The 14,394-nt window shown below is 44.8% G+C and overlaps 1 protein-coding gene across 3 annotated transcripts in view; it reads right to left on the reverse strand.

Moving 5' to 3' along the window:
- The window catches only part of LHFPL2 (LHFPL tetraspan subfamily member 2), a 161,109-nt gene that overhangs the window by 68,502 nt on the left and 78,213 nt on the right, over nt 1-14,394 (reverse strand). For all 3 annotated transcript variants that reach the window (XM_055134312.1, XM_055134457.1, XM_055134380.1), the window contains one exon: nt 8,502-8,559. The gene's annotated coding sequence lies outside the window, so the exon portion shown is untranslated. The remainder of the gene's footprint in view (nt 1-8,501; nt 8,560-14,394) is intronic.

A 14,394-nucleotide genomic window follows, 5' to 3' on the forward strand; every position in this document is an offset into this window, starting at 1 on the left:
GGATGCTTGCCTTGCACACGTGGACATGGATGTAATTCCTAGAATCCCATATGGTCCCTCCCCCAAGCACCACCAGGAGTGATTCCAGAGTGCAGAGGCAGGAAGAATTACTGAGTATTGGAGTATTGCAGGATGTGGCCCCAAACTCAAAAAAATAAAAATAAAACAAAACCAATTTTGACTTCTTTAAGAAAATGTATCTCATGTTTTTATTGGCAGGGGTCAGGGGTGGGGGACTGGGGCATGCCAAGTGGTGCTCAGGGCTTACTCCTGGCACTGCACTCAGGGATCACTCCTCTCAGAGCTTGCTGGACCATATGTGGTGCTGGGATTAACCCGGGTGAACTGTGCAAGTCAAGAACCTTACGCGTTGTACTATCTCTGTGGCCCCAGATGAATTTGTTTTAAAATCCTCAATATAATTGGAAAAGCATATTCATTCCTTTAGGGAGGGAAGCTGGGACTAAGGCAGGAGTAATACAGATGCTGATAACAGATTCTGAAGGGGATGGAGCTGACAAGACTTCATACAACACATTCGAGAAGAGGATTTCAAAGCTACAACACCCAAAAGGAGAGAGAACAAGGGGAATGCCCTGCCACAGAGGCAGGCTGGGGCAGTGGGGGACGGGGTTGGGGTGGTGAGAGGGATACTGGGATCATTGGTGGAGGAGAATGGGCACTGGTGGAGGGATGGGTAAACGATCACTGTATGACTGAAATGCAAACACAAAAGTTCATAAGCTTGTAACTGTACCTCATGGTGATTTACTAAAAAAAAAAATAACAATAAATAAATAAGTTAATTTAAAAAAAAAAAGACCTGCCTATGCGCTGGCTTGGTGGATGGAGCAGAAGTCCTTTTACTAGCAGAGAAAAATGGGCTAGAGGAGAAAGAACAGGTTCATTTGGGGCACAATGCACCAGCTAGCCGGTGGGACATCTCAAGGGGAAGCCTGGCGGCAGGCAGGGGTACATTTGGGTCTGCAGCATGGCAGAGTGGCGAGGTCTGAGGAGTCTGGCCTGAGTGGTGCCAGCTAAACTCATGAGTGAGCCGATACTCTGGACAATGCAAGGAGATAAAGCAGACAGGGGATTGAAGGACTGCCTAGATGCAAAAGTTGTGTGGCAGACAAGAAACATTCCATGAGATCGACAACTATCGATGAGCCAGCATGCAGTCCCTGCTGCGATGATGATGATGATGATAATGATGACGATGATGATGATGTTGTCAACAAGAGAAATAAAGAAATACAGGGGGCAGGACAGTATGCACCAGGAGGTAATTTATCATATTTTCAGTGTTTAGGAGTGTTTACTGAGTGAAGCTTCCTTTCCAGGTGCTCACAGTGATAACTAAGAAGTCACATCAGAACTTCCCATGTGTCTGGGGGCCAGAGTGATAGCACAGTGGGTAGAGCATTTGCCTTACATGTGGCCAAACCGGGTTCGATCCCCAGCATTCCATATGGTCCCCCAAGTAATTCCTGAGTGCAAAGCCAGGAGTAACCCCTGAGCATCGCTGGGTGTGACCCAAAAAGAAAAAAAAAAGAACTTCCTGTATGTCCTCTTTGACACTTCTACACCCAATTTCACCCCACTATAGAGATTTTTGGGTGCAACTCGATGTGACTGAGAACATGCAAATTATATGCAAAGTCACACATCCCAATAAACATTTTCAGGGAAAATGGAACATTCATTGGTATCACAACTGTCAAAACAACATATTTTAGCTGAAAGGACATAGATATTAACAGTTCGCAGAAAAAAAAATACATGTGATTATTTCATTGACCCCCAAATTTCAATTTTATCTGCAATAAAGCCAGGAAGAAAATTAAAGTGAGATGCTATATTTACCTCCAAAAACAAAAAAAGGGGCCAGTGACATGGCTCAATGGTCAAGTTTATGTCTGGCACAAGTCCTGAACTTGATCCCCAGAACTGCAGAAATAAACAGAAAACTGCTGGCAAAGATTTCAGGATCCAGTGATAATTTGTGGTTGAATGAAAATTAAATGAAAACACTTAAGCACTTATTTATAATGCCAGAGAGAGACCAAATTTGCTAGATGGATTTTAACAAATTTAACGGATAACTTAAACCAATACTTGAAGTCCATATTCAATGAATTTTTTAAAAAAAATTCAGAAAACTCAAAAGTAAAAAATATCTGAAAGTGATTTTTATATATACTAAGACTATTAAAGCATTAAAAATACTCTGATTTTAAACCAGAAGTATTTTCTATCAAAGTACCAATATCTCATTTTATTTATTTATTTATTTATTTATTTTTGCTTTTTGGGTCACACCCAGCAATGCACATGGGGTTACTCCTGGCTCTGCACTCAGGAATTACCCCTGGTGGTGCTCAGGGGACCATACGGGATGCTGAGAATCAAACCCAGGTCGGCCTCATGCAAGGCAAACACCCTCCCCGCTGTGCTATCACTCCAGCCCCAACATTTTATTTTTAAATAGCATCTGAGGCCACATGATTTACTGTTATGAAACAATCCTGTTTCATGCATACAGAGATCCAAACCCCCCCTCCCACCCCTCCATCTCAACTTCTCCCACTTCATTCCTGCAGCAATAAGCTTACTTCTGTAGAGAACTTCCCTTTGGTGATTTCTTAGTTCCTTACTTCTACTATAATATTAAACACACTTAGCACTGTCGTCCCATTGTTCATCAATTTGCTTGAGCAGGTACAAGTAATGTCTCCATTGTCAGACTTTGTTGTTCCTGTTTTTGGCATATCAAATACGCCACAGGGAGCTTGCCAGGCTCTGCCATGTGGGCAGGATACTCTCAGTAGCTTGCCGGGCGCTCTGATAGGGACAAAGGAATCGAACCCAGATTGGCCATGTGCAAGGCAAACACCCTACCCTCTGTGCTATTAAACACACTAACAACACAAAATCCAACAGAACCTAAAGTGGTACAGAGCTCCAGTCTGTGGACAGATGTATAAAGAGTAATACCTCAGAACTGAGCTTCTCAATGAGCCCGGTGACCCTGCTAACAGAATCCCCCAACCTCCCCACTCCCCCACACCATGCTCATAGTTTTCTGTACAGACTCTTGCTGATTGGAAGGAAGAGGTCATAGGAAGTACTTTCTGGTAATGCTACCTAGCTGTGCAGTAAGCATGTAAGGACTACCCCAGATTTGAGGGTGTTGGGAAAGGCTGAGGTGTGACTATTGTACGGTGAAAGCCATCTCTGCTTCGAGATGTAGATGACAGAGACATACAGACATAATGCATTGAAAGAACAACACAGCAACTAAAGAAAAATATCACTCCTGAGGTTTGCTCACTCACTTTCCCTGCAAAATGCATGGACAGATTTAAAATGCACCTGGTACAGGGTAGAAATGGCCCCTGAAGCTGATTCCCTTGGTCTTGACTCATGATGTGTTCAGCTGAACACTGTTCTAGGCTCTCTCTTTCCAATCCACAGCCATCTCAGGGATATTAAGAAAAATGAAAAATGACCAGAGCTGAACTGGGGTTGCAGCTCGAGAGTGAAGCAAGAGGAGAGAAACATGCTAGAGAGGCAGCAAGAGAATAGCCAGCCCTTTCGGATTAGTCACACCAGCTCTCACATAGACTTGAGGTCCTAGTGGCCTGCATTGCATGAAGGAGATGACCTAAGCTGGGAGTTAATGACAGGAAGTGTCTATTTCCTAACACAAGTTGGCTGCATGTGCGGAGTAATTTGGCCCCAAATCAGGTACATTTCTAAGTCTGTCTCTACTTGCCAATTAGCTTCAAGAATTTTCTATGGTCTGTTTGGAGATGGTAATGCATGGGACAGAGACTGGACCTATCTTTCCATGCTGCCTGGCACCCTAGATCAATAGTGAGTGGTGAGAAGGCTGGCTTGGGTCTCCGTGGATGCTGGCACCAGGGATGGGGGGAAGCCAGGATTGCTTCATGATTGCAATTCCCTGCTGTGTGCAAGAAACTGAGTGGGAAAAGATGACAAAAATCTTACTGGTTACTGAACTCATCCAGAAAGGAATGTAGATGAAATTTACTTCAACTTTTTTTTAAAAAGTGTTTCTTCAGAACATGAGACTGACACCCAAGGACAGTAGACACAAGGGCCAGGAAGATTGCTCCATAGTTGGAAACCTGTCTCATGAGTGGGCGGGGGAGAAGGCAGCTGGAATAGAGAAGGGATCACTAAGAAAATGAAGGTTGGAGGGATTGGTTGGGATGGGAGATGTGTGCTGAAAGTAGATAATGGAACAAACATGATGACCTCTCAGTATCTGTATTGCAAACCATAATGCCCCAAAGTAGAGAGAGAGTATGGGGAATATTGTCTGCCATGGAGGCAGTGCGAGGGTGGGAAAGGGGGGGTAGACCGGGATTGGTGGTGGGGAATGTGCACTGTTGGGATGGGTGTTCGATCATTGTGTGATTGTAACTCAAACATGAAAGCTTGTAACTATATCTCATGGTGATTCAATAAAATAATTTTTTTAAAAAAGTGTTTCTTTTAGAAAAATCTGAGAACCTTTCAAAGAGCAGAAAGGGTGCTTCTGGGGCAGCATCTCAGAACTTCAGAGTTACATCATGCCCTTTTCTAGTGGGAAGCAGGGATTGATGTGACCTGTCGTGGGAAATAGTAGGGGGAAAATCCAGAAGAAAATGTGTACAGCTACTCTGAAATGCACCATGAAGTTTCATATAAAGGCAGAAATCCACTTTACAGCGGCACCTGTTTGTTTTCCCATCCCTGCGGATGAGCATTCTAGTGGGGTCCATTCCAGCTCTGTTCTTTCATGGAGCAATTTCTCTTTTCTTTTTTTTTTTTTCCTTTTTCGAGTCATACCCGGTGATGCACAGGGGTTACTCCTGGCTCTACACTCAGGAATCACCCCTGGCAGTGCTCGGAGGACCATATAGGATGCTGGGAATTGAACCTGGGTCGTCCGCGTGCAAGGCAAACACCCTACTTGCTGTGCTACAATTCCAGCCCCCCTGTTTTCATTCATATGGACAATACAGGTTTCTGAAAACTAGCTAGCACAGGGCATATCCTTGAGGCTGTGAAAGAGTAAGGCAGCGGCCCGCTGTAGGCCAGGGCTGGGGTACAGAGAGACCCCACTTAGGGCTAACAGCTTCAGGCTAAGCAAATCCAGGAATCCTTAAACACTTCTGAGGAAGTGTGTGCAGTCTGAGGCTATATGCTCAGTTGAGTCCCCATTGATACTGAACTGCTGGGGCTTGGCAGCAGACCCAGGGTCCCCCACCCATCTCTGCAACTCACAGGAGAGGGGGTCAATCTGTCCCAGTGTACTCTCTGTTCTGCACTGAATACAGAACTGCCAATTCTGTAACAAGGAATATTTTTTTTTCTTATTTTCTATTGAGTCACCGTGAGATACAGAGTTACAAAGCTGACCATGTCAGGTTTCAGTCATACAGTGTTCCAACACCCAACCCTTCACCAGTGTACATTTCCCACCACCAATGTCCCCAGTTTCCCTCCTGCTACCCTGACCCCAGCCTGTCTCTATGCCAGGCACCCACCTCCCCAACTCCCTCCCTCCCTCCCTCTCTCTCTTCCTCTCTCTCTTCCTCTCTCTCTCTTCCTCTCTCTCTCTTTCTCTCTTTCTTTCTCTCTTTCTTTTCTTTCTGTCACACCCGGTGATGCACAGGGGTAACTCCTGGCTCTACACTCAGGAATTACTCCTGGCAGTGCTCAGGGGATCATATGGGATGCTAGGAATTGAACTCGGATTGGCCGCATGCAAGGCCAACACCCTACCCACTGTGCTATAGCTCCAACCCTCCCTCCCTCCCTCCCTCCCTTCTTCCCTCCTTCTCTCCCCTCTCTCCCCTCCCTCCCCTCCCTCCCCTCCCTCCCCTCTTTCCCTCCCTTCCTTCCTTCCTTCCTTCCTTCCTTCCTTCCTTCCTTCCTTCCTTCCTTCCTTCCTTCCTTCCTTCCTTCCTTCCTTCCTTCCTTCCTTCCTTCCTTCCATTATGGTTTGCAATACAGATACTGAGAGGTTTTCATGTTTGTTCCTTTACCAGTTTTCAGCATGCAGTTCTTATCCAGAGTGATCATTTCCAATTATCTTTGTCAGAGTAGTCCCTTCTCTATCCCAACTGCCTTCCACCCCCTCATTTGAGGTAGGCATCCAACCATGGACCAATCCTCCTGGCCCTTGTTTCTACTGTCTCAAGGAAGAACTTTTAAAAAATAGATCATGCAGGACAGAGGAGAGAAATTGAGGGGGGAAATACAGAGAGGGAGATAGAGAGTAAAAAGATGGGTTAAGGGCCTCTGATATACAGGCGATACGGAAAAGTGCTATAGCTGCATATCTCAACCACAGAGCCAGCAACAATGAAGGCAGGAGCGACAAACTCACAACAACCCAACTTAAAAATGTGCACATCTTGGGGCTGGAGCGATAGCACAGTGGGTAGGGCGTTTGCCTTGCACGCGGCCAACCCGGGTTCGATTCCCAGCATCCCACATGGTCCCCTGAGCACTGCCAGGAGTAATTTCTGAGTACACGAGTCAGGAGTAACCCCTGTGCATCACTGGGTGTGACCCAAAAAGGAAAAAACGAAGAAGAAAAAGAAGAAGAAGAAATGTGCATATCAAAGAGGCAGGTTTTGAGAGGTGGCAGGGAGGGAACCTGGGCGCACTGGTGGAGAGAAGTTGACACTAGTGGCAGGATCAGTGTTGGAACATAGTAAGCTTACAATTCAACTGTGAATGATTTTGTGAATCACAGTGTCATAGTAGAAATATTTAAATTAAAAAAAGATCCTGAGAACTAGTGGCAGTCTGACTGGCCAACACTATACTGCATGTGTTGTATAGATGTTGTATAGATTTTTCAAAAAGTGAGAAAACTTTTATAAAACTGATCTACCTGGTTAGCTCTTCAGAGAATTTCAAACATGAATAAAGGTAGTTCCTAAAGGCGCCGGGTGGGATGGAGCTGGCTTTCCCCAGAGCAGGACTGCAGAGGCCAGAGGGTGGCAGTGATCCAAGAACAGGCACAGTGGGGCACTAACTCATCACTAGAATATATCAGAAATATAGAGCCACTTAGCACATGGGCTCACATGAAACTCCCTTTATAACTGGCAAAATGGCCCTGAGACCTGCTTCCAATCAGACAGACAGTACCCCACAGTGGAATGGACACCCTCCTTGCCAGCGGAGAATAGTTGCCCTCAGAGAATCAAAACCGGCTGCACTGCACACCCCAAGTTCACCTTACTCATGGGCAAGCGTGGTTCTTGCTCTGGGCAACATGGGGCAGAGAGTTGTTAGTAGCCAGATGGATACAGGATAATGGACATCTGGGTCAGAGAAACTGCATGCAAGAAACCCCTTATTTTCAACATACAGGGGAAAAGGCGTCACTTTCCTAAAAGCTACTATTAGTAGAAAATCAGTTACATGCCTGCTGATATGAAATATTTATTTCATGACAATCCATTTCATCAGGTGCCAATAATTCACCTTCTCAGGACAAGAAGCTGTCTCAGTCAGCTTCAGCTTTTGCAGAAGAAACTTTGTTCACGTAATTTCATGACTCACACAGCTTTACAATTCCCATTTAAAAAAAAAAAAATCAAAAGGGCTGGAGAGATACTGCCGGTGTGAAGGTACTTCTCTTGCAGATAGCTAACCCAGGTTCAATTCCTGGCACCAGATACGGTCCCTGAAGCCCAGCCAGGAGTGATTCCTTGTTGCAAAGCCAGGCGTAAGCCCTGAGCACAGTCAGGTGTGGCCCCCAAACAAAACAATAACAACAACAACAACAACAAAATCAACCACCCTCCAAAAAGCAATCAAGCCCAATAATTAGTTGTTAGAACAAGTTAATAGCATTTTAAAAATCACTCAACGGATGATACAGCAGCAATTTTTCCTTCCCCACAATCTGTAAGCTTAAAAAGATCACCATTCCACAAATAAGATGGTATTTGATACTCTGGAAGTTCCCTGATGGTGAACCCCGAGATTATAATCTAAAGAGTGAATCATAAAACACGTATTAGTCAAATGTTTTCTGTATCTATTTCATCAATTCCTCACCTTACATGTCATTGAGGAATAGGGCTGGGTAATATCAACGGGCCATCACTATTTCTGCTTCACAGAGAAATGATAACAAATGACCAAAAGAGTTCACAGAGAGGGTCAAGGGGAAGACAACTTAAAGCCAGAAAGGTTTGTCAGAAAGAACAGAGACAGACAGACCACATCCCTAGAGCCTGAAACTACAGCATTACATCTTATTCCACTTATGAAATGTCACAGGGTCCTTACAGTACCATCCACGTAAGCTCATCCAGGTGGGCTGTCTCGTCAAAATCAGCCCAGAGTTTACTATTCAGAATCCAAACACCTGAAACCCTGTACCTCTTTCAGAAACTAAGTGTTACCCACCTGGAAAGTGTTCCCAAAGGACAAAGAGGGTATCAGATTCTGTTACTTACCTATATTATCTTCAGGGATGCTGGGACTTCTCAATGAACACCTTCAGAAAACTGCAACCTGATGAAACAAATGGAACAAAAGGTTATTTTCCTCCAATGAACACAAAAAAAGTTGCATGTAATTCTGTCTTGAATATGTGATGCTTCTTTCACTGGTCCCCAAGTTGCACAGAATGTTACTTGTGATGGAACATCTCCTGATACACTGTGCATTGATAATACAGGGTCCAAGTCACTGATGAACCAGCAAAGCAAAACAAACAAAGTAAGAAGGCAATGGGGAAAGGACGAATTCCAAGTACAAACCTTTCCTCTACTCCCAAATGGACTACCTAGAAAATCAAATTTGTGTCCTTGAACACATTCTATGAATAATCATAAAGGGCTCCAAGAGAGGACCAGAGAGATAGTACAGGGGTAAGGCGCTTGCTTTGCATGTGGTCAATATGGGTTTGATCCCTTGCATCCCACGTGGTCCCCTGAGAACCACCAGGAGTGATTTTTTTTTTGGGGGGGGGGGTCTGGAATTTTTTTTAAAAATTGAATCACTGTGAGAACAGTTACAAAGCTTTCAGGTTTAAATCTCAGTCATACAATGATCAAACACCTATCCCTTCACCAGTGCACATGTTCAGGAGTGATTCCTGAATGCGGAATCAGCACTAATTCCTAAGTACTGCCAGGTGTGACTTAAAAAAAAACAAACAAAAAAGAAAAAATAAATAAAGGGCTCAAATAATCCTAAGACTAATTAAGAGGTGAAATATAGAATTGCCAGTGAAGAAACTATCCTGGTGACACCATAAATCCTCTTAGTTATCCTATTTGTTTTAAATTTGCGATTGAGGAGATCGAACCCAGGACCTCAGGCTTTGAGGGTATGTACTTTCTATCATGAGCAGCCCTGTGAACTGTATAAAGTTAAATCACAAGAACGTCAAAGGCTAGAGAAATAGAAAAATTATGAATAGACCTTTAATATAGATAATAAAATACAATTAGGAATGAAAAAGTATTTTTAATTCCAGACAAGAGGGATCAAATAACCAAGCAGTCTTAATTCTATTAATAAACAATGAAACAGGAAGAGTCCCCAAGTCCATTTTTTCTTTGCTGGGGATTGTTTTTCTTTGCTGGGGACTGACCCCAGCTTCCCCCCTTGAGAAATATGCATTCTATCTCCCATCCTCTACAGTCCGCTTTTAAAATATGCCCATTATCAAACTTTGATCACGAGAGTCTCTACTTCCAGACCAAGAATATCTCCATACCCATCAAGATAACTAATTCACCATCAGCAGCATTGGTGTTAATCAGAACTGCACCTGATATTAAGATGCCAGCACAGGGCTCTCAGGCTCTCTTATCAACAGAAATCATCTCAGTTCAGCAACAGACTGACAGAACTAAACAATAGTGATTGGGTTTCACTTTACAAAAAAAAATAAATACACAAAAGAATTCTGAACTCATAAGGGCCATTGTTATACTAGCTCAGGGAAGTTAGGACTTCTTTGAATGGTTCTTTATAAAGCAAATTACTAGCTAAATTCCAAGCATTTCCCACAATTTTATTTTACCCCTTTAGGGAAAGTCATGGGAAGTCACGATCAGTATTTTTATCTTGAAATGGTTTCTGTGAATAAGCCACTAGCATCATTATGAATGGGTCTTTCATAACAGAGTTCCTCATCAACATTTCTTAACCTGTAAAAGCTAAATGGGTCACAAAAATACTTGAATTAGCAAAGCTCAAAATTAACGGTAACAGTTTTCAAAAAAAATTTATTTCAAAACATAGAACACAAGCAAAGCCCTAAATAGTTAAGACAAAAATAGAGATGGAAGCAGTGATAGAGAAGGTAGAGATGTATCAGTATTCCCATTCACTGTTTTCCCCAAAACTTACACCATTTCCTAAATAAAATAAGTAAAAAGATTGCCCAAGCTCTGAAGAAAAGAGGCAACTGGGAGAAATTTTTCATTATTACAAGTAAACTATCCAGATAAACACTTTTTTTTTTAAGCTGACTTAAACTTTTCAGGTAAGCCATTATCTGTGAAACAAAGTGATCATAAAAATATAACATACCAATTCTGTTACTGAGTTTGGCCAGGAAATATATTTTAAATTCCTTTTAAGTTTTATTTCACAGTAGACTGAAATATACGTGAGTCCCCCAAATTTCATAAAATAAAATTAGTTAACATACTATGCATTAATTACACAGTCCTCTCCTATTTACCTGATGGAAAGTCATTCATTCTCCCCAAAAAAAGCTAACTCTCTTCAAAAAAAAGATAAAGCTGATGCTAACTTGCTCCTTATCCCATCTTAAAGATGGTGAAGCAGGCAAGGAGAAATTCAAATAACTTTCTGCCAGTTGCATGGCTTGTAAGAAGTGAAAATTTCATGTTCCCTAATCCATCCCCAAACCATCTCCCCATCCTCTTGCTAGACCATTTCTTTTTTTTTTTTTTTCTTTTTTGGGTCACACTTGGCGATGTTCAGGGGTTACTCCTGGCTCAGCACTCAGGAATTATCCTGGCGGTGTTCAGGGATCCATATGGGATGCCGGGATCGAATCCGAGTCAGACACGTACAAGGCAAACGTTCACTGCTGTATTCTTATTCCAGCACTTGCTTGGACATTTCAGTTATTTAATTCAACTGTTTATTCTAGCAACTCTTCTAGATGAAATTAAAACCATGATCTTTTTGTACACTGAGGAGTTATAAAGTCTTTCCTTCCCCTTCATCTCCCTGTGTTCCACTCCAGGACAGCAGGAGGAACACTGCCTGTGTGTGGCTACTGAGCTCAGCGCACTTGTGAACAGTACCAGCTCCTAACTCTTTGCCAGCTGAGGTTTAGAGACAAGAAGTTGGCTCTAAGGTCCTCTTTTTCTATTGCCCCTTTCCTCCCTCTCTCCCTCCCTTCTTGTTTGGCTTTGTTTGGGGGCCTTACCCAGCGATGCTTACTCCTGGCTCTTGCATGCGGGGATCATTTCCGGCAGTTCTCAGCGGACCATATGGGATGCTGGGGATCAAACCTGGGTCAGCTGCATGCATGAAAAGCACCCTATCTACTATATTATCTCTCTGGCCCACGGTTGTCTATCACTTGACATGCATCGGCTTAAACTGTTTCATGGTATGCTCTAAAACTAGAACCACGGAGCAGACTTGATTTCAGAGGCTGTAAGGAAAAAATTTAGCTCGGTGGAGAAAGGATGCCAGTACTGGTCCACAGAGGGCCTGGCTGTGTCTGGGGGTGAATTCGGAAGCTGCTGCTTATGATCACAGAAACCAGAGAAAGGGCCTGTCTTGATAACTGTCCTCTCACCGATATTTTTCCATGAGTCCGACCATGGGTCCCAGCGCCTGTCAGTGGGAGATTGGGCGCTGCATGGAGGGCTGACTGGGCTCTAGGGTCTTGGCTGCTGGTCTTCCCCAGGTGAGAAGGCCAAGCACTGCAATGTAGGGCAACTTCCAATTAATTTTCTCATTTCATCCACACTAGGAGTAAAAGGTAGCAGAACTGGGAGTGGGGCCTAGTCGTCACTGACACTTTCCACTTCAAAAGAGAAATATGAACACTGTAAGCTCAACTACATGATGAGTGAACGCAAGAGGCTAAGCTTTGACTAGGACCTGTGCTATCTTTCTGGCCCTATTTTTAAATTTATTTTTAAAACTGCAGTATATGAATTTTATAACGGTACTGCAGTAATTGTGTAATACTTGTAGAGCTACTACACCAATGTTCTGAGAGGAAAGAAGTACCTCACACGATGCTTAGGAGGTCCAGGGACCCCCACCAGTTATTCTCAGCCAAAGGGGCCTCTGTTCGGCAGAGTTCTGAGGATGTGATGCTGCCAGTGCCGGGAACACCTGGGCTACACCTGGTGGTACTTGGGGGCCTCCAAGGCTGCACCTGGCACCGCTCAGGGCACCATGTGGTGGTAGGAATTGAACCCAGGTCAAGGGGACGCTGGGCATGTTCCCAAACCACTGTATTATCCCCTGGCCTACACCAGAGTTTTAAAAAATTCAATGAAGTCAGGCGCAGCTGGGAGGCAGAGGGCAGGATTTACACACTGGAGCCCCTGTGTTCGATTCCTCTACATTGCCCACCCAAAAGGCAAAAACCCACGAAGTGCACTGACTTCGCCCTGACAACGGGGCCGGGGTGAGTGCACTGAGGTCTTGACAGCAGCTTCACAGAAGTGAGTCAGCCCTGGAAGATGGAGGAACCGCTCTCCATTTCCAAGGAAAGCCTGGAGCATCAGATTTCACCCACCTGTCGACCGAGCAGGCGAGTGGCAGTCTGCCAAAGGCCGCGCTGGGTGCGGGCGTGGGAAATGCTGGGAACCTGACTCTCTCACAGGTCTGCCCTGCCACTCAGCCACCGAGTGAGTGACTGACATGCTGCTTACCAAGAGCGCACAGACTCAATGCCAAAGGTTGCTAATCACAAGAAGTGCCTTTTCTACCTTGGCAGAAATGACTCAAATCCAAAAAATCACAATGTTGAAAATCTCAGCTGTTTGAAAAGGTGTTGAAACGCTCTGGGGTACAACAGAATAGCCACCCCGCCTGCTGGCAATAAGTCAGAGTCCAGCCTGCTGCCTCTCCTGCGGCTGCAGTGTGAGGGAAGGACCCCGGGGCCTCAGCGGGGCCGAGCATATACTCTGCACCACGCCCATCCGCGTCACTGCCTCTGTGGTCATGAGCCTTTCCCACACCCAGTGGTGAGTGTGCAGACTAGAAGCCCCTTGAAAATACCACTCACTCTGGCTCCTCTTTTTTTTTTTTTTAATTTATTTATTTTTAATTAGAGAATCACCGTGAGGGTACAGTTACAGATTTATACACTTTTGTGCTTATACTTCCCTCATACAAAGTTTGGGAACCCATCCCTTCACCAGTGCCCATTCTCCACCACCCGTAAACCCAGTGTCCCTCCCACCCTCCCCAATCCCATCTCCCCCCCCCCACACCCTGCCACTGTGGCAAGGCATTCCCTTCTGTTTTCTCTCTCTAATTAGCTGTTGTGGTTTGCAATAAAGGTGTTGAGTGGCCGCTGTGCTCAGTCTCTAGCACTCATTCAGCCCGCAACTCCCTTCCCCTACATGGCCTTCGACTACAATGTAGTTGGTGATCGCTTCTCTGAGTTGACCTTTCCCCGGAACGTGAGGCCAGCCTCGAAGCCATGGAGTCAACCTCCTGGTACTTATTTCTACAGTTCTTGGGTGTTAGTCTCCCACTCTGTTATTCTATATACCATAGATGACACTCTGGCTCCTCTTGATTCTTTCCTGCACATAACAGCACAGGGCACAGGAAGGCCACTGCAAACAGGGTTACTGAAGGGGCCGGAGAGACAGTACAGGAGGTAACTAAGGTGTTTGCCCAGCATGCAGTCAGCCCGGGTTCAATCCCTGCCACCACATATGTTCTCCCCCCAGCACAACCAGAGGTCACCTCTGAGCCCAGATCCAGGAAGAGCCCCTGGACACCCACTAAGTGTGGAGAATAGCAGGACTAAGCTTTTGACCTCTCGAAGGAGAAAATAGTTCAGAAAACAAACAAGGTCAACAACAACACAAACTCCCAAACAGTTGCTGAGTAAACAGATGGAGGATTCTAGTAGGAAAATTTCCTGCGGCTAATCTCCAAACAGCAGGATGTAGAGAGGAAAAAGACTGGGTTCGCAGAAAGAAGGAAATGACAGGCAGCCAGCACCAAGGAGCCGTGCCGGATGGTCCAGAGAGAGGGGCACCCAGAAGCAGGAGTGTCTGCAAATGGCCCTGGGACACCTGTCCTGGAACGTCCCTAGAGGTGAGCGATGGAAGGGGTCACAGCAAGTGTGTAACACGGAAGACAGACAGA

The sequence above is a fragment of the Sorex araneus genome, chromosome 1 (assembly GCF_027595985.1).
Source record: "Sorex araneus isolate mSorAra2 chromosome 1, mSorAra2.pri, whole genome shotgun sequence".
NCBI lineage: Eukaryota > Metazoa > Chordata > Mammalia > Eulipotyphla > Soricidae > Sorex > Sorex araneus.